The 25003-nt window shown below is 38.8% G+C and overlaps 4 long non-coding RNA genes across 6 annotated transcripts; all 4 read left to right on the top strand.

The window, feature by feature from the left end:
* Positions 1–1393: 1393 nt before the first annotated feature.
* Positions 1394–2217, top strand: LOC129733798 (uncharacterized). Its single transcript, XR_008729717.1, has 2 exons — positions 1394–1727; positions 1885–2217. It is a non-coding gene; the product is annotated as an uncharacterized LOC129733798 (long non-coding RNA).
* Positions 2218–5472: 3255 nt separating this feature from the next.
* LOC129733793 (uncharacterized) lies at positions 5473–10974 on the top strand. Of its 2 annotated transcripts, none has more exons than XR_008729708.1 (3): positions 5473–6562; positions 6628–6768; positions 6865–10974. It is a non-coding gene; the product is annotated as an uncharacterized LOC129733793 (long non-coding RNA). The 2 variants fall into 2 exon arrangements; XR_008729709.1 differs by having other exon boundaries at positions 6628–6776.
* Positions 10975–14624: 3650 nt separating this feature from the next.
* Positions 14625–15448, top strand: LOC129733797 (uncharacterized). Its single transcript, XR_008729716.1, has 2 exons — positions 14625–14958; positions 15116–15448. It is a non-coding gene; the product is annotated as an uncharacterized LOC129733797 (long non-coding RNA).
* A 3255-nt stretch (positions 15449–18703) lies between these two features.
* On the top strand, positions 18704–24205 carry LOC129733795 (uncharacterized). 2 transcript variants are annotated; one of them, XR_008729712.1, is made up of 3 exons: positions 18704–19793; positions 19859–19999; positions 20096–24205. It is a non-coding gene; the product is annotated as an uncharacterized LOC129733795 (long non-coding RNA). The 2 variants fall into 2 exon arrangements; XR_008729713.1 differs by having other exon boundaries at positions 19859–20007.
* The last annotated feature ends 798 nt before the right edge of the window (positions 24206–25003 follow it).

Raw genomic sequence — 25003 nt, 5'->3', positions numbered from 1 at the left:
ACACGTTTTCGGTCGAACATTTGTTATTGGTACTGACGATAAGCCGTTACTATACCTTTTCAACCTCGGGGATCCATGTTCTAGGTTAATGAGATGGAGACTTGAACTCATGGAGTACGATAACGAAATGTGTTGCTAAGCGAAGTAGCAGATTGTTTAGGCAGGATACCATATCCGGATACTGGATAGACGCAGGAATTCATATTTCTAAAAGATCAGAAACAAATCTTTTGCAAGACATATCTGCCAACAACGCGATATAACAACGCGAAGTTCAATTAAAAGCAAACACTGGAGAAAACTTACCAAAGTGTTAACAGAAGTGACTGATGTCCTCAAAATGTTCTTGCTATGCAAGTTGACCAAAATTGGCAATACTACGAACAATACGAATGTAAATGTAAAAGATATGATAGATGATAATTTTGTCAATACTACAATAGACAAAAGTTTTCAACATCGTCCGAAGAAACTTTATAAAAGGTTCGAGGATGTTTTAGCAATATGTTTGAAGTTCGAAAATTACTAAACAGAACGTATTGAAACATTTTTTAATACTAAAACAAGTGAAATTCGTTTTCCAAGATAGTCGTTTCGTGTTGTTATTATTAAACGAGACGGAAGAAATTCTTCCCATGATTATGATGCCGATACTAGTTCCAAAGAAAATCAAGATGAGTTTTTATTTATTTGCCATTACAAAGCGCATTAGATTTTGATAATTTTCTGACAAAAAGAAGTTGTGAAAATTTTATTACATTTAAAAATCAATATGATGTTCACTTATTGCGATCACAAGTTTTTGACATTTTAGATTCAATTGAACATGCTCCCAAAAAACTATTGAAAGTGTTTTTTATTTTGTACAGAAGAGATAAAGTGAAAATTTAAATTTACTGCCTAGAATCCAAACAAATATTACTTGATAAAAAGCACTTATCAATTGTCAATAGCTGAAAGTTTCAATGCTTTTGTGGAAATTAAATCATTTTGTTTGAAAAATCATTTCAAGAAATGTGCAATTGACCACATCACAACCAATTCAATGAGTCATTCTTCAATGTTATCCAAATTAATGATGAAATATGATTTTGCAAATTGTCCAGTTACTGTTTAAATACACCAAGGTACACTAGAACGGTCAACCAATCATAACGAAATAAGAAGAGTTCTTCATGTTTATCACAAATCTTTGTTTGGTGCTCATAGAGAGATGCAAGTCGATATCGATGGCGAAACATGAAACGAGATATTAGACAATTTGTTAAGGATTCAAAAATCATCATTAGTTCCTATAATCCAGAATCTAATAGGGCGTTAGGGCGTTGTCATCGTACTCTCGAAAAATTGTTGAGAGCTGAAATTGAAAATAAACAAAACGATTGGTGTTAGTAACTCCTTTTGGTTGTTTTGCTTACACCGCTCTCAAGTACCAATTTCATTTCATACGAATTGATATTCGGTCAAGTATGTGCATTCCCGCAAGATTTAACCAAAGAACCTAATATTGTGTATGATTATGTTATGAATTTGAAACATACTCTTTGACAGACCCAAAGAGTGCTTAGAAAAAAAAATCACAAAAAATTAAAGAAGTTTCAAAAGTTTATTTTAATGGAAATATGAACCCAATAAATCTAACCATAGGTGACAATGTATTTTTGGAAAATATAACCACTGGTGCGGGTCAAAAACTAAAACCACTTAGAAAGGAACCATATGAAGTTGTAAATATTAGGTCTTCTGAAACAGTGACAATTTTAATTGGGGGAAAGAAACATAGAGCTCACAGAAGCAGATTGTTCAAATTATAAAACAATCCTATTCTTGTTTCATTCACTAGGTTGTGTTTCTTTTTTGTTTGTTTACCTATTTTCTTTTCAGAAGTAATCATGCTTAGATTCATACGGTGTAACTACCAGTAATCATGGGGCTGGAATACGAAATGACGCCTTCGGATGAGTCCGGATTTGTCACATGGCGGAAGACTTAATCTTTAAAAAATCATGCATGGAAGAAGAACTAAATTTTTCTAACCGGAGGCCTCAAATTGTATATAACTGCACGGAAATCATCGTGAATATGTTTTTACAAAGTTGGAAACAAGTAACAATGTAAACCGGTTCGATCGAATAGCAATAGCAGCAGCATGATGGAGAATGTTTCAGAGAAAGACAGAATTCCGTTTAATCCAACACGTCATCAGATTATTCTACTGAGCATGAGCATGAGCATGATTGACCGCCCGCGGTTGCTACTCCGTTATTGCCAGATCAGCTGTAATTACACAAAGAACCAACAGATGATGTTTGGGACCAACATGCATCCTCAATGTGTAAAAACAGGTGACCTAAATCTTTATATTAGGCAATACCAGCGCCGGCCGCATCCGAATGCAGGTCAAAGAAGGAGTTTGTATAGGAATATGTTGACATGATACTCGCTTTATTGGAAGCCGAGAACACCTCTGCACTTCCACGAGAAATCACTGGGATGTTGGATAAAGGGGAAGGTATACAGCAGGGTTCGTTTTGGTAAACGATGCGCTAATGTCGGGTTTTTCAGAACAAGTGCCGCGTCTAAAAGTTTATTACATCCGCCACGATATTCATAATGTGATTCGAACTTATTTAGTTTGACAATGTAACACCGCAACAATAAAACGTACGCGAGGATACAGGATTTTTTACTAAACCGAGACAACTTAAAATTACCGTATATCTCCTCGTGAGGTGATGCTCTTTATACCTAAAACAATTGCGCGTTGTTGATCCATCTGAAGATAATACGACCTCATGGAAGGTACCGACGCGGGGGTTGAAATGATATTTATCGACTCAACGAAATCTACTTCGATTTCCGATGTAATAATTTAGATGCAACGCGCGAGCAGTCTCCGACTTAACGTTGATGAAGATAAGAAAGATATGATGAAATATCTGGGTTCACTTCGCGAAATCACCACACGCCAGAAGTCCATATATCAGCGAAACTCGCACGGGCTGAATACGCGTTTACACCGAAGCGTTACGAGCAACCGCTTAAATCCCCCCGGCCGACACATACGCGCAGGAACTCGGCGTTTACGTCGATTATCTCTTAACAATGTACGCCTAATACGCCTAATAAATATGAAAATTGGCAATGTTCCATGCATCCAAAGCCTCAACAATTTAATAAAAGCAAATATACATATAAGCCTGAACATATTTTTAAATTTATTGACAAAGTGCCGAACTAGTCATAAATATAACAAATTATGTAAAACAACTGGTCAAAAGCTAGAACAATAAAAAAATCAAAGCATATGATTCCTGAGAAACACATACTCCAAACTCCACAAACCACACTAACACTTTGTGGACAAAAATAAAACTTGTTACTGAAACCCTGCGGAAAAAAAATACCGCGCACACAATTTCAACGATGAAATCAAAAGCTCTCTGTATCTGTTTTCTCACATAAAGTAAAACTAGAAACAAGCATCAAAATATCACTTTACAATACAGACAAGACAAAACGTATACTTAGCTTTCAGTTGCCAGAGAAAGTTTCTGAAGCCAAAAAAAAACTGATTCAAATTGGGCTCAGGATCGCCGGACACCGTTTCTGAAGTCCAGAATTGTCTTAAATTTAGTTCAGAATAGCTGCAAAACGTTTCTGAAGTCCAAAACGTTACCGAAGGCCAAAAATGCCAAACAATAGCGATCTCAAGCCAAGCTCAGAACCGCCGAATAATGTTTCTGAAGGCCAGGAAGGAAAATGATCCCCAATTCGAAGTCCAGAAACGCCGAAAATTGTTTCAGAATGCCAAAAAGGCCAGAACAAAAAGCGATCTCAAATTGAATACAGAAAATTAGAAGAGGCCAATAAAGAAAATGATACCAAAATAAGCTTAAAATCGCCGGAAACGTTTTTAAATACCAGAAAATGCTAATTTCAAATCTAGTCTAGTCTAGTCTACACTAACACAGCCAGTACTTGAAAGGATCCTGGAAAATGATATCCATCATTTGAAAAAATGATTTCCATACATTTTTCTTGTCAACGGCCAGGCCTACTGTGTAGCGCAATATAATACAATATAATCTAAGATCGGGGACAATCCGTACCAACCGATCCGTATGTAAGAAGTAATATACCTAATTCGTTGGGAGTGATAAAGCTAAGAAAGTACACTCCTTTGTTGACCAATCTCCTGGGATGGAACATAGGTATTTCCTCCTTATGTTCGGGTTTCAAAACCAAGGATATAGCGCCTTTACTCGCTTCAACTGTTACGGTTGGAACTTGAGTACTAACTCTAGTCCTAGCATTTTTGCTTATGGTTATAGCGCCATTACTCGCTCTCTGAAAGGAATATGAATTAATTCAAATCTCTGAAAGGAATATGAAACAAATTTGAGTTCCATTTATACTGAGAAACGGTTTATATCTCCTGTTTCTTTAACAAAATATCAAAAACATGGTAACATTCATGCATCCAAAGCCCAAATATTAGACAAAAGTGCATTAACACTATTTACAACATAAAATTCTTAATTTATCCTCGAAACGCTAAAGTAATCATGTCTCGTATTATATTTTTTAACTTGAATATATAACATATTTGTCAAAAACTCTGTCTGGGAGCAGAGTAATTATTCAAAAGCTAGAAAAGTCATAAAAAGGTATGGAGTTCAACATCAAGTTCGGCATTATATTGCACACAGATTCATCAACGCGAATGCACACAATTTCATACGATAAATATAATGTACATCTGTTTATTCTTCATTCTCTAATGCAAGAAAGCAAGTGAAAAAAACAGCAACTATGTGACCAAAAATAAAACGAAATTCGCCCGAACTTTCCATAACATCATAACAACTGACTCTCATCAATGACTCACCCAGGTACCGAAAATAAATTACTGCACTTTTCAAGATGAACTCGCGAAGATATCGAAGATCTAGGAAGGAACCCCAAGGAGTTATTTATTTGACCCTGCTTTCAGTCCTTTCCGAACACTGTGCTACGTCCACCTCCATCGCGTGGATCGTCCACCGAAGTTTGAAAAAACTCACACCAGAATAGAAGTATAAAAAAAAAAAACAACTTAGCTGTTCCAAGCACCGAGGCAGACCGATGTGTCTCCTTTACTTTCGGCCTCCCTAATCTCGTTACAGCGAGTATCCACCGGAGCTGGTCTTCTGTAATGCACAGCACTCCAATATCAAAACGATGCGTCAACTGCCAGCGATGAACAGCAACAAAAGATCTTGAGCACAGGTTGTTCGACTCCAGGGCAGCAACAACGGGATCAGTTAACCAATTCCTATGCGTGACTCCAGTTCGTATTCGTATGAGTAATTCCAGTTGTATAAATATTTGTTTTTTTCACAAAACAAAATCGAAACTCTGTAAATTGTGACACGAAAACTTTTCGCGTCCGTTCGCTTTCGTAGCTTACTGCGATCTCCAATCCACGTCATCAGATTATTCTACTAACGCGAAAAACTCGATAGGTTCTGCTTGAAAACAGCAATTGTTGGTCTAGTTTCCGGGAAAACAAACCGCACTCTATTACCGCAGCAGAGTTTTGCTAGAAGAAAAAAATATGACAAAATAAATTTGTTGGTCGTTCCAGAACTAATGATTGATAATGTGCTCAGAATCTGTCACGATAATGGGGGACATATAGGAAAAGAAAAAATAATTCATGAAAATAAAAACTTATGTCGGTTCAGCAGCATAAAATAAATATGTGAAATTTTTTTTCCAAATTGCCTAACTTGTATATTCTCAGCCCGACTTCTAACTGGGAAGAGGGTTTCCTTAAAATTATTGATAAATCACTATGAGCCATTACAAATGGGCCTACTTCAAATAGATTTAGATACATATCGGTTATAGTTGACGTTTTTACAAAATTTACGCAATTGCTCCCCGTTGAAACAACAACTTCAGAAGAAGTAATCAAACATCTTATAAATTATTATAATTTTTATAGCAAACCAGAGAGAATCTTTACTGATAGAGGAGCTTGTTTCGCATCTAAAAAGTTTAGTGATTTAGTAAAGAACATTACAATGAACCTGTAAAAAGAGCATCTAGAACACCTAGAGCGAATGGGCCAGCAAAACGAATAAAAAAACACTAACTCTTACGCTTGCAAAAGTGTCTAATGAGCCAGGTGTATGGGATGAACTGCTGCCAAACATTACATACATTTTAATAATACATATAACAGGTCAATTGCCAAGTGTTCCCCAGTGTATTATCATTTGGCACACAACAGAATAATTTGTTCAATGAAAATTCGAACATTGAATGTTTTGTTAGAAATAACCAAAGGGCTAGTGAAAATATAAATTTACAAGAAATTTACAAGACAGAGCACAGATACTTGATAGTGATGTTTGAGGATATCATAATATAATTACAACCGATAAAAAAGACTCGCAAATACACAACACTTGGAAGGAGATTTTGTGGTAATAAAAATAAATGACACAAATAAACTATCGGCAAAAGTTATTAAAGGACCGAATAAAATGAAGAAAGTATTGCCAAATGATAGGTACGTTATCACTGATATTAAAGGATTTCAGGTTTCTCATGTTTCATTTAATTCGGTTTATACAGCGCAAAATTAGAGAAAATGGATGCATAATGACATATCGGACAACGGGGAAGGAAGGAAAAGGTGAGGGAAGACTAGCAGCAGCTTAATATGATATGTAATTGATTTATTAGCAATAGCACTCCTACGAGTGAACCTACTAGGTGAGAGTGTATGTATTTCTATGAGTTTGTTTGGTTGCGTTAACATATAAAGAGTTACAAGTGATTTCATCTTCTTTGGTTCTATTTTGCTTTCAGGTTGAGCACATTGGTGGCGTTAGTGACTGAACTTACTTACCTTCCTGGCGAAACAGGAGAGCTCAGTCACAACTACTGGGGTCTGGTCATCAATGCATCGAAGACGAAGCACATGAAAGGAAGGGGTTCACGAGAAGACAGTGCTAACCTCCCACCTCGAGTACAAGTTGGTGGTGATGAAATCAAGGTGGTCGTCGATGAGTTCGTGTATCTGGGCTCACTGCTAACTGCCGACAACGATACCAGCAGAGAAATTCAACGGCGCATTATGGCAGGATATCGTGCATACTTGGGTCTCCGGAGGACGCTCCGATCGAGTAGCATATGCCGCCGAACCAAGCTAACCATCTACAAGACGCTGATCAGACCGGTAGTCCTCTACGGGCATGAAACATGGACTATGCTTGTCGAGGACCAACGCGCCCTTGCCTGTTTCCTAGCGGAAGGTATTGCGTACCATCTTCGGTGGACTGCAGAAGGAGAACGGAGTGCGGAGAAGGCGAATGAACCACGAACGAACACTGTAGGAGCTGCTTGGGGAGCCATCCATCTATCGTCCACACCGCTAAGATTGGCAGGTTGCGGTGGGCTAGGGAGTGGGACGAGACGGAGAGGTGCACAGCTGGCAAGGTAGATCGATCAGGTGAAAGACGACCGGCGGACCCTACGCAGACTGCAGAGCTGGCGAACTGCAGCCATCGATCGTGTGGAATGGAGACGACTCTTACGTGTACAGCAAAGGCCACACCACGGCTTGGGATTGTGTGGTAAGAGGTAAGCAGTCACAATGTTACGCCAACGCACTCGCGGTCCATGGCAGGCAGCTTGTCTCTCGAGAGCGTCCTACATTTCCGAGATCTTGCTCCACTTGGTCCAACCACCTAGCTCTCCTAGTCGGATTCGAGACGAACAACACCACGGCATTCTTACCGCCCATTGTACCCTTCCTACTGGGCTTAGAAGTACAGGAGAGTTGCGCCAGCTCATGGTTCATTCATAGTCCTAAGCACACGTCGTTCGAAAACGGCTAGTCCTCGAGTCTCGTGCCCCTACTCGGACTACCGGTCTTATTATTTTGCTAGACCTCAACTTGTGTCTTGTGGCGTCCGTAGTAGGCACGACTTCCAGTCTGCGCTGCTGCGCGTCTCTGCTGCAGTTGTTGTCTGACTCGTTAGTCAGATCCGATCCGAACAAACATCCGAAACTCGTCAACCACCTCGAACTCATCTCTACTCATATGCTCATGCGATAGGGCGCGCTCGGTTCCCCCTGCTAGCAGATACTTGGTCTTCGACGTATTCACCTTCAATCCTGCACATGCTTTTCAGCTTGGTTTACACACTGTTGAGCAACCGCTTGGACGCCTGGTCCTTTCAGATGAACTGGCTGGATTTATTGATTTATTTGTTGTGCCCCGCATGTTAAAGGCCGCACACGCACGTGTGTTCATAACACACACCTTCACTTCAAGAGGCAGGAGAACACAGGAACAGGAGGCCTTGTCTTCGGCCCCTTGCGTGTCTCAAACGGGTGCGGTGATATCTTCACACAGCACTTGTATATCCATATCCTCTAATCAGTCTTGTTAGTTTCGCAGGGAAGTCCATAACTTTCCATAGCCTTCACACGGTCGATAGTGTCGTAATAGGTGGTTGTTGGTAATCGCGACACTTTTGGAGGATCTCTGCCGCAGCGTTTGCAATTTGGTCCGTTGTCGATTGGGCGATGGGCATATCCACGAAACCGGCTTGATAACTTCCCACAACTACAAACCTTCGTGCTAGCGGCGAGAGACGGCCGGGATGATAATGAGATTTGGGAGAGCACTTTTTTGTAGGCTGCGTTGAGAATCGTGATCGCTCTCGCTCTCGCTCGGTAGTGGTAGTTGTCACATTCCAACTTGTCGCCCCCTTCTTGTTATATTGGGCATATTATATTACTCCCTCCTTCCTGTTCTGTAAAGCCAGATCCTTAAGCGGTAGCTGATGCAGACAGGAAGCCACAACCTATCCGGGCCCAGCTTGATAAGCTCCGCTGCGATGCCAGCCTTTGCAGCTCTGATTTGTTGTTCTTGAGCATCCACACAGCATCACTCTTATTATCGTGGTATGTAGTGCGGTATGTCTCCCTCATCCGCTGTGCTGACGAAGTCGTTCCTCCTACCGCCTTTGTCTTCGGCTTGGTCCTCTGCCTCTGGGCCATTGAAGTAGTGTTCATTGTAGTAGTTGCTGCTTCCACCTGTCGATATCACCTCACACGTTCATCCGTCAAGATTCTTCCATCTTTCATTTCATTTCACAGCTCCATCATCTGATTCATTTCAGCTCGCGGCACAAAGCCTGCGCCGGATGCGTTTTAGTTTCTCGTAGAATCTACGTGTTTCTTGTGAACGATACAGCTGCTCCATTTCCACACACTCCTTATTACGCTCTTCAAGCGCCGCTTTTTGTCCCTTTTCGACCGCTTTCTGGCCGCTTTTTGGCTTCGTTTTTTTAACTCTATATATAATCGATAACGCTCAATATGGATTCTACCGATGTTTATTTTCCTGTATAATTTCCGCATACATAATCCCATCTATATATTAAGTGTATGCTGCTAGAAATGGTTCGATTGAATGAATGTTTAATTATTTCTGTTCAATTTCTGCCTGATCCTGAATATATTTAACAATTCTAGAAGTGGTTCTATCAATATTTTTACTTCTGTTTAATTTCTGTAAGGATACTTTACTTTTACTTTTATGGCCGACAGATCGGTGAGATCGATCCTATGCCGAATCCAGAATACGTCTCTTTTTTTATTATCTTTATTAAAGAGGCTTTCAGCCACCAGGCTGGTTCACCTCTGAGAATACGTCTCTGCCTAATCGTATATATATAGTTAATGGCGCTCAAAATGGTTCTCTCGATGCATAAACACTGGGGAAAAGTGAGAAAAAAAGGTTCAAATACTTACTAATATTCACCACTAACTCCATCTAAATTCGCACTTTAGCAATAAATGTAAGGAAAAAGCCAGAATACTGCCACCTAGAATCGTCGGTGCATGTACAAGCTTAATAAGCTTCTCCGGTGCGCCATCTAAATTCACATAGGCAATCGAAAAAAGTTTTCACAGTGTTGCCACCTACCTTCGTTACCGCCACCTACCGTCGAGGAAGATTCGGGGGTGATTGTATCCACTAAATTAACTAGACGCCACCTGCGCCACCTGTATACCGTCATGAGCAACTATTTCAGAGTCGCCACCTACATTCGAGGCGCCAAAGCTGTGTCGGTGCCGCCATCTGGTTTTAAAAATGGAAAGCTTCCAAGGGCGCCACCTATGTATCGATACGAACAACTACCTTAGTGGCGACACCTACATTTGAAGCGCAAAAGCTGGTTCGGTACCGCCATCTAGTTTTGAAAATTGAAAGTTTCCACAGAGCGCCACCTATATGTCGACACGAACAACTATTGAAGTGGCGCCACCTACATGTAAAGTGTAAAAGCTGTATCGGTGCCGCCATCTAGTTTTGACAAATAAAAGTTCCCACAAAGCGCCACCTATATGTCGGCATGAGCAACTATTTTAGTGTCGCCATCTGCATTTAAAGTGTAGAAAGCTGTTTCGGTGTCGCCATCTAACGCAGAATGAAAAGTTTCTACAGTGTATCACCCTACCGGTGTTATCGTAATCTAACTTCGTAAAAGATTCGTAAAATACATAATCAAACTAGCGTTGGGTGAAACGATCGTACATTATTTATTTAAAAACAAAAATTTGCATTTTCAATAATTTGAAAGTCATACATCAATTACATGATTGTCTTCTACCTTCATCAAAATTGGGATTACCTTCTTCATCAAGTTGTTGCAGACGAAAAGTTTTTCCATTATTTTCATCCGAAAGTGCAAGAAAAAGTGTACCGGATCAAACGTTAAGGTGTAAAACAATAAAATGATAATAAAATTGAATAATCGAAATATGTGTTTTAGTTATTATTTTTGGTTAAATTTAAGGGACGTATTACAGAGACTTGTCAAAGCATTGGATTTTCGTTCGTACAGCGAATCTGTCTTAACCATTACCTTACAGCGAAGAATGAAGCTTACATTTACAGCAAGAAAGATGAACACTCTTCAGCTTTACGAATCGTATCGAGAAAATTCTGCAATGCTCTTTTCCGCGCAATTGATATATATTGATTGTAAAAATTCTATAAATGAAAAGCATTGCAAATTAATGGTCGATACAGGAGCAAATATAAGTTTATCGAATGTTGATGCAGTGAAAGATTGTAAAAAATTAACACTTTTGAATACTACTCTTACGTGGAATTACCAATGAATTCGTTACAACATTAGGTACAGTGACAGACTTTATACATTGTTCTTCTAGTAAATCTATTGAAATAAAATTCCATATTGTTGATAGTAATATTAGTTAATAAGATGTAGGCGGAAACATGGGTATTGATTTGTTGAACGCTCTAGAATGCGTGAACGATTTACAAAACAACTTTTTATTGTTTCACTGTAATGGTGAAAAATCCAAATGGTTGATCGAAGATTTATTTAATAAATATACTGATGGAGATATTCAAATGAGTAACAGCGAAGATGAATATGTGAATGAATACCCATCACAGAATGTACGGTGGTAGCGGTGATGGTTCTAATACCTGGCCAGTATTAGCATCTAACACTGTTTGTCAGCCTACCGAATATTTCCGCAATTCTAGTCAAGAAAGGGACCAAATAGTAGAAACTTATCCGCAAAAGTCTTCTGCTCATTTGCAACCGGATAAAATTGAACATACTAATCACAGTGTATCCCTCATTCCTGCAGGTGAAAAGATTTCTGTGAAAGTTTGTACGACTAATAAAGACAAAGGACATCTGAGTTTAATCATACCAGCTAGGTGTGAAAAAAAAAATCTTGTAGAATTGAAGCATGTAATTTAAAGGAGAAAATAGAATACACAAATTGGACCAGGGGTTTATATCGGCAGTACCGTCAGTGAAGTAAGAAATAATTTAATTACAATGTTCTTGATAAATACAAATGAACAGGAAGTAAATTTGAATGAAATTAAATATGAAAGCGAACCTTTAGAATTATAACTTACATTGCGGATTGAGACAAATATTGCGCCGGTAAGAGATAAATTAAGTAATGTAATAAAATTGGATAACAGTTTGGATATTGAAGAGAAAAAGAGCATACAAAAATAATTAAGTGAACATGGAAATATTTTCTTTATCGCAGACGATAAGTTGAGTCCTATGGATGAAATAAAACATGCGATAAATATGACTTCTGGTGAACTAATAAATGTAAAACAGTATAGATTACCTCAAACGTATCGAGAGGAAGTCAACAAGCAGTTTAATGAAATGATGAAAGATGGTATCATTGAGCCTGGTATATGTCCATATAACAGTCCTTCGTTAGTGGTTCCGAAAAAGAGTACTGATGGTAACAAAAGATTTAGAGTTGTAGTAGATTTTAGAAAATTTAATGAAAAACCAATCTTGATATACATCATTTACCAAATATAATTGATATAATTAAGCAATCACAAAATTCCGTGTATTTTTCAACTTTGGACATGGCATCAGGTTATCATAAAATTCTAATGAATATAGATGACAAAGATAGAACAAGTTGTAGTACATCATCTGGCAAATATCAATATGTTCGTATGCCTTTTGGGTTGATGAATGCATCTAGCACATTCATGCAACTCATGAACCCAATCTCTACTGGACTCCAATGAATACATTGGTTATATATTGTTTGAACATAACGAACAATTGAAAAGCCTGTTGGAAACTTTGCGAAAATTTAAATTCAAACTCCACTCGAATGAATGCAGTTTCCTAAGAAAAGAATTGAACTATATAAGTCACACGATTTCCGCGAATGGATTTCTGCCAAATACTGTTAATATTGAATCTTTTTCTGAATTTCCAGTATCTAAAAATATTGTTGAGTAAAGGTCATTTTTGGGAATTGCAAATTATTATCGTCAGTTTGTATCTAACTTCGCAAAGATACCATTACCTTCGCATAATTTGCAGAAAAAAGACGTTAAATTTGTATGGAATTCAAGATGTTGCGATGCATTCGATACTTTGAAAATGAAATTAGCCAAACCACCAGTTTTGCAACATCCTGATGATAGGAAAAAACAAAAAAAATAATTCATTAATAATTACAACAGACGCTTCAAAATAGGTGCAGTTTTGTCTCAGGGCGAAGATTTGGACTTACCAATAGCTTTCGCGAGTACAACATTCAGTAAAGCTGAAATAAATCATTCTACGATCGAAAAGGAATTATTGGCAATCATATTCGGCGTGAGAAAATTTAGGACACACGTTTTCGGTCGAACATTTGTTATTGGTACTGACGATAAGCCGTTACTATACCTTTTCAACCTCGGGGATCCATGTTCTAGGTTAATGAGATGGAGACTTGAACTCATGGAGTACGATAACGAAATGTGTTGCTAAGCGAAGTAGCAGATTGTTTAGGCAGGATACCATATCCGGATACTGGATAGACGCAGGAATTCATATTTCTAAAAGATCAGAAACAAATCTTTTGCAAGACATATCTGCCAACAACGCGATATAACAACGCGAAGTTCAATTAAAAGCAAACACTGGAGAAAACTTACCAAAGTGTTAACAGAAGTGACTGATGTCCTCAAAATGTTCTTGCTATGCAAGTTGACCAAAATTGGCAATACTACGAACAATACGAATGTAAATGTAAAAGATATGATAGATGATAATTTTGTCAATACTACAATAGACAAAAGTTTTCAACATCGTCCGAAGAAACTTTATAAAAGGTTCGAGGATGTTTTAGCAATATGTTTGAAGTTCGAAAATTACTAAACAGAACGTATTGAAACATTTTTTAATACTAAAACAAGTGAAATTCGTTTTCCAAGATAGTCGTTTCGTGTTGTTATTATTAAACGAGACGGAAGAAATTCTTCCCATGATTATGATGCCGATACTAGTTCCAAAGAAAATCAAGATGAGTTTTTATTTATTTGCCATTACAAAGCGCATTAGATTTTGATAATTTTCTGACAAAAAGAAGTTGTGAAAATTTTATTACATTTAAAAATCAATATGATGTTCACTTATTGCGATCACAAGTTTTTGACATTTTAGATTCAATTGAACATGCTCCCAAAAAACTATTGAAAGTGTTTTTTATTTTGTACAGAAGAGATAAAGTGAAAATTAAAATTTACTGCCTAGAATCCAAACAAATATTACTTGATAAAAAGCACTTATCAATTGTCAATAGCTGAAAGTTTCAATGCTTTTGTGGAAATTAAATCATTTTGTTTGAAAAATCATTTCAAGAAATGTGCAATTGACCACATCACAACCAATTCAATGAGTCATTCTTCAATGTTATCCAAATTAATGATGAAATATGATTTTGCAAATTGTCCAGTTACTGTTTAAATACACCAAGGTACACTAGAACGGTCAACCAATCATAACGAAATAAGAAGAGTTCTTCATGTTTATCACAAATCTTTGTTTGGTGCTCATAGAGAGATGCAAGTCGATATCGATGGCGAAACATGAAACGAGATATTAGACAATTTGTTAAGGATTCAAAAATCATCATTAGTTCCTATAATCCAGAATCTAATAGGGCGTTAGGGCGTTGTCATCGTACTCTCGAAAAATTGTTGAGAGCTGAAATTGAAAATAAACAAAACGATTGGTGTTAGTAACTCCTTTTGGTTGTTTTGCTTACACCGCTCTCAAGTACCAATTTCATTTCATACGAATTGATATTCGGTCAAGTATGTGCATTCCCGCAAGATTTAACCAAAGAACCTAATATTGTGTATGATTATGTTATGAATTTGAAACATACTCTTTGACAGACCCAAAGAGTGCTTAGAAAAAAAAATCACAAAAAATTAAAGAAGTTTCAAAAGTTTATTTTAATGGAAATATGAACCCAATAAATCTAACCATAGGTGACAATGTATTTTTGGAAAATATAACCACTGGTGCGGGTCAAAAACTAAAACCACTTAGAAAGGAACCATATGAAGTTGTAAATATTAGGTCTTCTGAAACAGTGACAATTTTAATTGGGGGAAAGAAACATAGAGCTCACAGAAGCAGATTGTTCAAATTATAAAACAATCCTATTCTTGTTTCATTCACTAGGTTGTGTTTCTTTTTTGTTTGTTTACCTATTTTCTTTTCAGAAGTAATCATGCTTAGATTCATACGGTGTAACTACCAGTAATCATGGGGCTGGAATACGAAATGACGCCTTCGGATGAGTCCGGATTTGTCACATGGCGGAAGACTTAATCTTTAAAAAATCATGCATGGAAGAAGAACTAAATTTTTCTAACCGGAGGCCTCAAATTGTATATAACTGCACGGAAATCATCGTGAATATGTTTTTACAAAGTTGGAAACAAGTAACAATGTAAACCGGTTCGATCGAATAGCAATAGCAGCAGCATGATGGAGAATGTTTCAGAGAAAGACAGAATTCCGTTTAATCCAACACGTCATCAGATTATTCTACTGAGCATGAGCATGAGCATGATTGACCGCCCGCGGTTGCTACTCCGTTATTGCCAGATCAGCTGTAATTACACAAAGAACCAACAGATGATGTTTGGGACCAACATGCATCCTCAATGTGTAAAAACAGGTGACCTAAATCTTTATATTAGGCAATACCAGCGCCGGCCGCATCCGAATGCAGGTCAAAGAAGGAGTTTGTATAGGAATATGTTGACATGATACTCGCTTTATTGGAAGCCGAGAACACCTCTGCACTTCCACGAGAAATCACTGGGATGTTGGATAAAGGGGAAGGTATACAGCAGGGTTCGTTTTGGTAAACGATGCGCTAATGTCGGGTTTTTCAGAACAAGTGCCGCGTCTAAAAGTTTATTACATCCGCCACGATATTCATAATGTGATTCGAACTTATTTAGTTTGACAATGTAACACCGCAACAATAAAACGTACGCGAGGATACAGGATTTTTTACTAAACCGAGACAACTTAAAATTACCGTATATCTCCTCGTGAGGTGATGCTCTTTATACCTAAAACAATTGCGCGTTGTTGATCCATCTGAAGATAATACGACCTCATGGAAGGTACCGACGCGGGGGTTGAAATGATATTTATCGACTCAACGAAATCTACTTCGATTTCCGATGTAATAATTTAGATGCAACGCGCGAGCAGTCTCCGACTTAACGTTGATGAAGATAAGAAAGATATGATGAAATATCTGGGTTCACTTCGCGAAATCACCACACGCCAGAAGTCCATATATCAGCGAAACTCGCACGGGCTGAATACGCGTTTACACCGAAGCGTTACGAGCAACCGCTTAAATCCCCCCGGCCGACACATACGCGCAGGAACTCGGCGTTTACGTCGATTATCTCTTAACAATGTACGCCTAATACGCCTAATAAATATGAAAATTGGCAATGTTCCATGCATCCAAAGCCTCAACAATTTAATAAAAGCAAATATACATATAAGCCTGAACATATTTTTAAATTTATTGACAAAGTGCCGAACTAGTCATAAATATAACAAATTATGTAAAACAACTGGTCAAAAGCTAGAACAATAAAAAAATCAAAGCATATGATTCCTGAGAAACACATACTCCAAACTCCACAAACCACACTAACACTTTGTGGACAAAAATAAAACTTGTTACTGAAACCCTGCGGAAAAAAAATACCGCGCACACAATTTCAACGATGAAATCAAAAGCTCTCTGTATCTGTTTTCTCACATAAAGTAAAACTAGAAACAAGCATCAAAATATCACTTTACAATACAGACAAGACAAAACGTATACTTAGCTTTCAGTTGCCAGAGAAAGTTTCTGAAGCCAAAAAAAAACTGATTCAAATTGGGCTCAGGATCGCCGGACACCGTTTCTGAAGTCCAGAATTGTCTTAAATTTAGTTCAGAATAGCTGCAAAACGTTTCTGAAGTCCAAAACGTTACCGAAGGCCAAAAATGCCAAACAATAGCGATCTCAAGCCAAGCTCAGAACCGCCGAATAATGTTTCTGAAGGCCAGGAAGGAAAATGATCCCCAATTCGAAGTCCAGAAACGCCGAAAATTGTTTCAGAATGCCAAAAAGGCCAGAACAAAAAGCGATCTCAAATTGAATACAGAAAATTAGAAGAGGCCAATAAAGAAAATGATACCAAAATAAGCTTAAAATCGCCGGAAACGTTTTTAAATACCAGAAAATGCTAATTTCAAATCTAGTCTAGTCTAGTCTACACTAACACAGCCAGTACTTGAAAGGATCCTGGAAAATGATATCCATCATTTGAAAAAATGATTTCCATACATTTTTCTTGTCAACGGCCAGGCCTACTGTGTAGCGCAATATAATACAATATAATCTAAGATCGGGGACAATCCGTACCAACCGATCCGTATGTAAGAAGTAATATACCTAATTCGTTGGGAGTGATAAAGCTAAGAAAGTACACTCCTTTGTTGACCAATCTCCTGGGATGGAACATAGGTATTTCCTCCTTATGTTCGGGTTTCAAAACCAAGGATATAGCGCCTTTACTCGCTTCAACTGTTACGGTTGGAACTTGAGTACTAACTCTAGTCCTAGCATTTTTGCTTATGGTTATAGCGCCATTACTCGCTCTCTGAAAGGAATATGAATTAATTCAAATCTCTGAAAGGAATATGAAACAAATTTGAGTTCCATTTATACTGAGAAACGGTTTATATCTCCTGTTTCTTTAACAAAATATCAAAAACATGGTAACATTCATGCATCCAAAGCCCAAATATTAGACAAAAGTGCATTAACACTATTTACAACATAAAATTCTTAATTTATCCTCGAAACGCTAAAGTAATCATGTCTCGTATTATATTTTTTAACTTGAATATATAACATATTTGTCAAAAACTCTGTCTGGGAGCAGAGTAATTATTCAAAAGCTAGAAAAGTCATAAAAAGGTATGGAGTTCAACATCAAGTTCGGCATTATATTGCACACAGATTCATCAACGCGAATGCACACAATTTCATACGATAAATATAATGTACATCTGTTTATTCTTCATTCTCTAATGCAAGAAAGCAAGTGAAAAAAACAGCAACTATGTGACCAAAAATAAAACGAAATTCGCCCGAACTTTCCATAACATCATAACAACTGACTCTCATCAATGACTCACCCAGGTACCGAAAATAAATTACTGCACTTTTCAAGATGAACTCGCGAAGATATCGAAGATCTAGGAAGGAACCCCAAGGAGTTATTTATTTGACCCTGCTTTCAGTCCTTTCCGAACACTGTGCTACGTCCACCTCCATCGCGTGGATCGTCCACCGAAGTTTGAAAAAACTCACACCAGAATAGAAGTATAAAAAAAAAAAACAACTTAGCTGTTCCAAGCACCGAGGCAGACCGATGTGTCTCCTTTACTTTCGGCCTCCCTAATCTCGTTACAGCGAGTATCCACCGGAGCTGGTCTTCTGTAATGCACAGCACTCCAATATCAAAACGATGCGTCAACTGCCAGCGATGAACAGCAACAAAAGATCTTGAGCACAGGTTGTTCGACTCCAGGGCAGCAACAACGGGATCAGTTAACCAATTCCTATGCGTGACTCCAGTTCGTATTCGTATGAGTAATTCCAGTTGTATAAATATTTGTTTTTTTCACAAAACAAAATCGAAACTCTGTAAATTGTGACACGAAAACTTTTCGCGTCCGTTCGCTTTCGTAGCTTACTGCGATCTCCAATCCACGTCATCAGATTATTCTACTAACGCGAAAAACTCGATAGGTTCTGCTTGAAAACAGCAATTGTTGGTCTAGTTTCCGGGAAAACAAACCGCACTCTATTACCGCAGCAGAGTTTTGCTAGAAGAAAAAAATATGACAAAATAAATTTGTTGGTCGTTCCAGAACTAATGATTGATAATGTGCTCAGAATCTGTCACGATAATGGGGGACATATAGGAAAAGAAAAAATAATTCATGAAAATAAAAACTTATGTCGGTTCAGCAGCATAAAATAAATATGTGAAATTTTTTTTCCAAATTGCCTAACTTGTATATTCTCAGCCCGACTTCTAACTGGGAAGAGGGTTTCCTTAAAATTATTGATAAATCACTATGAGCCATTACAAATGGGCCTACTTCAAATAGATTTAGATACATATCGGTTATAGTTGACGTTTTTACAAAATTTACGCAATTGCTCCCCGTTGAAACAACAACTTCAGAAGAAGTAATCAAACATCTTATAAATTATTATAATTTTTATAGCAAACCAGAGAGAATCTTTACTGATAGAGGAGCTTGTTTCGCATCTAAAAAGTTTAGTGATTTAGTAAAGAACATTACAATGAACCTGTAAAAAGAGCATCTAGAACACCTAGAGCGAATGGGCCAGCAAAACGAATAAAAAAACACTAACTCTTACGCTTGCAAAAGTGTCTAATGAGCCAGGTGTATGGGATGAACTGCTGCCAAACATTACATACATTTTAATAATACATATAACAGGTCAATTGCCAAGTGTTCCCCAGTGTATTATCATTTGGCACACAACAGAATAATTTGTTCAATGAAAATTCGAACATTGAATGTTTTGTTAGAAATAACCAAAGGGCTAGTGAAAATATAAATTTACAAGAAATTTACAAGACAGAGCACAGATACTTGATAGTGATGTTTGAGGATATCATAATATAATTACAACCGATAAAAAAGACTCGCAAATACACAACACTTGGAAGGAGATTTTGTGGTAATAAAAATAAATGACACAAATAAACTATCGGCAAAAGTTATTAAAGGACCGAATAAAATGAAGAAAGTATTGCCAAATGATAGGTACGTTATCACTGATATTAAAGGATTTCAGGTTTCTCATGTTTCATTTAATTCGGTTTATACAGCGCAAAATTAGAGAAAATGGATGCATAATGACATATCGGACAACGGGGAAGGAAGGAAAAGGTGAGGGAAGACTAGCAGCAGCTTAATATGATATGTAATTGATTTATTAGCAATAGCACTCCTACGAGTGAACCTACTAGGTGAGAGTGTATGTATTTCTATGAGTTTGTTTGGTTGCGTTAACATATAAAGAGTTACAAGTGATTTCATCTTCTTTGGTTCTATTTTGCTTTCAGGTTGAGCACATTGGTGGCGTTAGTGACTGAACTTACTTACCTTCCTGGCGAAACAGGAGAGCTCAGTCACAACTACTGGGGTCTGGTCATCAATGCATCGAAGACGAAGCACATGAAAGGAAGGGGTTCACGAGAAGACAGTGCTAACCTCCCACCTCGAGTACAAGTTGGTGGTGATGAAATCAAGGTGGTCGTCGATGAGTTCGTGTATCTGGGCTCACTGCTAACTGCCGACAACGATACCAGCAGAGAAATTCAACGGCGCATTATGGCAGGATATCGTGCATACTTGGGTCTCCGGAGGACGCTCCGATCGAGTAGCATATGCCGCCGAACCAAGCTAACCATCTACAAGACGCTGATCAGACCGGTAGTCCTCTACGGGCATGAAACATGGACTATGCTTGTCGAGGACCAACGCGCCCTTGCCTGTTTCCTAGCGGAAGGTATTGCGTACCATCTTCGGTGGACTGCAGAAGGAGAACGGAGTGCGGAGAAGGCGAATGAACCACGAACGAACACTGTAGGAGCTGCTTGGGGAGCCATCCATCTATCGTCCACACCGCTAAGATTGGCAGGTTGCGGTGGGCTAGGGAGTGGGACGAGACGGAGAGGTGCACAGCTGGCAAGGTAGATCGATCAGGTGAAAGACGACCGGCGGACCCTACGCAGACTGCAGAGCTGGCGAACTGCAGCCATCGATCGTGTGGAATGGAGACGACTCTTACGTGTACAGCAAAGGCCACACCACGGCTTGGGATTGTGTGGTAAGAGGTAAGCAGTCACAATGTTACGCCAACGCACTCGCGGTCCATGGCAGGCAGCTTGTCTCTCGAGAGCGTCCTACATTTCCGAGATCTTGCTCCACTTGGTCCAACCACCTAGCTCTCCTAGTCGGATTCGAGACGAACAACACCACGGCATTCTTACCGCCCATTGTACCCTTCCTACTGGGCTTAGAAGTACAGGAGAGTTGCGCCAGCTCATGGTTCATTCATAGTCCTAAGCACACGTCGTTCGAAAACGGCTAGTCCTCGAGTCTCGTGCCCCTACTCGGACTACCGGTCTTATTATTTTGCTAGACCTCAACTTGTGTCTTGTGGCGTCCGTAGTAGGCACGACTTCCAGTCTGCGCTGCTGCGCGTCTCTGCTGCAGTTGTTGTCTGACTCGTTAGTCAGATCCGATCCGAACAAACATCCGAAACTCGTCAACCACCTCGAACTCATCTCTACTCATATGCTCATGCGATAGGGCGCGCTCGGTTCCCCCTGCTAGCAGATACTTGGTCTTCGACGTATTCACCTTCAATCCTGCACATGCTTTTCAGCTTGGTTTACACACTGTTGAGCAACCGCTTGGACGCCTGGTCCTTTCAGATGAACTGGCTGGATTTATTGATTTATTTGTTGTGCCCCGCATGTTAAAGGCCGCACACGCACGTGTGTTCATAACACACACCTTCACTTCAAGAGGCAGGAGAACACAGGAACAGGAGGCCTTGTCTTCGGCCCCTTGCGTGTCTCAAACGGGTGCGGTGATATCTTCACACAGCACTTGTATATCCATATCCTCTAATCAGTCTTGTTAGTTTCGCAGGGAAGTCCATAACTTTCCATAGCCTTCACACGGTCGATAGTGTCGTAATAGGTGGTTGTTGGTAATCGCGACACTTTTGGAGGATCTCTGCCGCAGCGTTTGCAATTTGGTCCGTTGTCGATTGGGCGATGGGCATATCCACGAAACCGGCTTGATAACTTCCCACAACTACAAACCTTCGTGCTAGCGGCGAGAGACGGCCGGGATGATAATGAGATTTGGGAGAGCACTTTTTTGTAGGCTGCGTTGAGAATCGTGATCGCTCTCGCTCTCGCTCGGTAGTGGTAGTTGTCACATTCCAACTTGTCGCCCCCTTCTTGTTATATTGGGCATATTATATTACTCCCTCCTTCCTGTTCTGTAAAGCCAGATCCTTAAGCGGTAGCTGATGCAGACAGGAAGCCACAACCTATCCGGGCCCAGCTTGATAAGCTCCGCTGCGATGCCAGCCTTTGCAGCTCTGATTTGTTGTTCTTGAGCATCCACACAGCATCACTCTTATTATCGTGGTATGTAGTGCGGTATGTCTCCCTCATCCGCTGTGCTGACGAAGTCGTTCCTCCTACCGCCTTTGTCTTCGGCTTGGTCCTCTGCCTCTGGGCCATTGAAGTAGTGTTCATTGTAGTAGTTGCTGCTTCCACCTGTCGATATCACCTCACACGTTCATCCGTCAAGATTCTTCCATCTTTCATTTCATTTCACAGCTCCATCATCTGATTCATTTCAGCTCGCGGCACAAAGCCTGCGCCGGATGCGTTTTAGTTTCTCGTAGAATCTACGTGTTTCTTGTGAACGATACAGCTGCTCCATTTCCACACACTCCTTATTACGCTCTTCAAGCGCCGCTTTTTGTCCCTTTTCGACCGCTTTCTGGCCGCTTTTTGGCTTCGTTTTTTTAACTCTATATATAATCGATAACGCTCAATATGGATTCTACCGATGTTTATTTTCCTGTATAATTTCCGCATACATAATCCCATCTATATATTAAGTGTATGCTGCTAGAAATGGTTCGATTGAATGAATGTTTAATTATTTCTGTTCAATTTCTGCCTGATCCTGAATATATTTAACAATTCTAGAAGTGGTTCTATCAATATTTTTACTTCTGTTTAATTTCTGTAAGGATACTTTACTTTTACTTTTATGGCCGACAGATCGGTGAGATCGATCCTATGCCGAATCCAGAATACGTCTCTTTTTTTATTATCTTTATTAAAGAGGCTTTCAGCCACCAGGCTGGTTCACCTCTGAGAATACGTCTCTGCCTAATCGTATATATATAGTTAATGGCGCTCAAAATGGTTCTCTCGATGCATAAACACTGGGGAAAAGTGAGAAAAAAAGGTTCAAATACTTACTAATATTCACCACTAACTCCATCTAAATTCGCACTTTAGCAATAAATGTAAGGAAAAAGCCAGAATACTGCCACCTAGAATCGTCGGTGCATGTACAAGCTTAATAAGCTTCTCCGGTGCGCCATCTAAATTCACATAGGCAATCGAAAAAAGTTTTCACAGTGTTGCCACCTACCTTCGTTACCGCCACCTACCGTCGAGGAAGATTCGGGGGTGATTGTATCCACTAAATTAACTAGACGCCACCTGCGCCACCTGTATACCGTCATGAGCAACTATTTCAGAGTCGCCACCTACATTCGAGGCGCCAAAGCTGTGTCGGTGCCGCCATCTGGTTTTAAAAATGGAAAGCTTCCAAGGGCGCCACCTATGTATCGATACGAACAACTACCTTAGTGGCGACACCTACATTTGAAGCGCAAAAGCTGGTTCGGTACCGCCATCTAGTTTTGAAAATTGAAAGTTTCCACAGAGCGCCACCTATATGTCGACACGAACAACTATTGAAGTGGCGCCACCTACATGTAAAGTGTAAAAGCTGTATCGGTGCCGCCATCTAGTTTTGACAAATAAAAGTTCCCACAAAGCGCCACCTATATGTCGGCATGAGCAACTATTTTAGTGTCGCCATCTGCATTTAAAGTGTAGAAAGCTGTTTCGGTGTCGCCATCTAACGCAGAATGAAAAGTTTCTACAGTGTATCACCCTACCGGTGTTATCGTAATCTAACTTCGTAAAAGATTCGTAAAATACATAATCAAACTAGCGTTGGGTGAAACGATCGTACATTATTTATTTAAAAACAAAAATTTGCATTTTCAATAATTTGAAAGTCATACATCAATTACATGATTGTCTTCTACCTTCATCAAAATTGGGATTACCTTCTTCATCAAGTTGTTGCAGACGAAAAGTTTTTCCATTATTTTCATCCGAAAGTGCAAGAAAAAGTGTACCGGATCAAACGTTAAGGTGTAAAACAATAAAATGATAATAAAATTGAATAATCGAAATATGTGTTTTAGTTATTATTTTTGGTTAAATTTAAGGGACGTATTACAGAGACTTGTCAAAGCATTGGATTTTCGTTCGTACAGCGAATCTGTCTTAACCATTACCTTACAGCGAAGAATGAAGCTTACATTTACAGCAAGAAAGATGAACACTCTTCAGCTTTACGAATCGTATCGAGAAAATTCTGCAATGCTCTTTTCCGCGCAATTGATATATATTGATTGTAAAAATTCTATAAATGAAAAGCATTGCAAATTAATGGTCGATACAGGAGCAAATATAAGTTTATCGAATGTTGATGCAGTGAAAGATTGTAAAAAATTAACACTTTTGAATACTACTCTTACGTGGAATTACCAATGAATTCGTTACAACATTAGGTACAGTGACAGACTTTATACATTGTTCTTCTAGTAAATCTATTGAAATAAAATTCCATATTGTTGATAGTAATATTAGTTAATAAGATGTAGGCGGAAACATGGGTATTGATTTGTTGAACGCTCTAGAATGCGTGAACGATTTACAAAACAACTTTTTATTGTTTCACTGTAATGGTGAAAAATCCAAATGGTTGATCGAAGATTTATTTAATAAATATACTGATGGAGATATTCAAATGAGTAACAGCGAAGATGAATATGTGAATGAATACCCATCACAGAATGTACGGTGGTAGCGGTGATGGTTCTAATACCTGGCCAGTATTAGCATCTAACACTGTTTGTCAGCCTACCGAATATTTCCGCAATTCTAGTCAAGAAAGGGACCAAATAGTAGAAACTTATCCGCAAAAGTCTTCTGCTCATTTGCAACCGGATAAAATTGAACATACTAATCACAGTGTATCCCTCATTCCTGCAGGTGAAAAGATTTCTGTGAAAGTTTGTACGACTAATAAAGACAAAGGACATCTGAGTTTAATCATACCAGCTA

This window comes from Wyeomyia smithii, unplaced genomic scaffold (genome assembly GCF_029784165.1).
Source record: "Wyeomyia smithii strain HCP4-BCI-WySm-NY-G18 unplaced genomic scaffold, ASM2978416v1 HiC_scaffold_8, whole genome shotgun sequence".
Lineage (NCBI taxonomy): Eukaryota > Metazoa > Arthropoda > Insecta > Diptera > Culicidae > Wyeomyia > Wyeomyia smithii.
The sequence above is the reverse complement of the archived record's forward strand: the minus strand, read 5'-3'. Positions and strand labels throughout refer to the sequence as shown.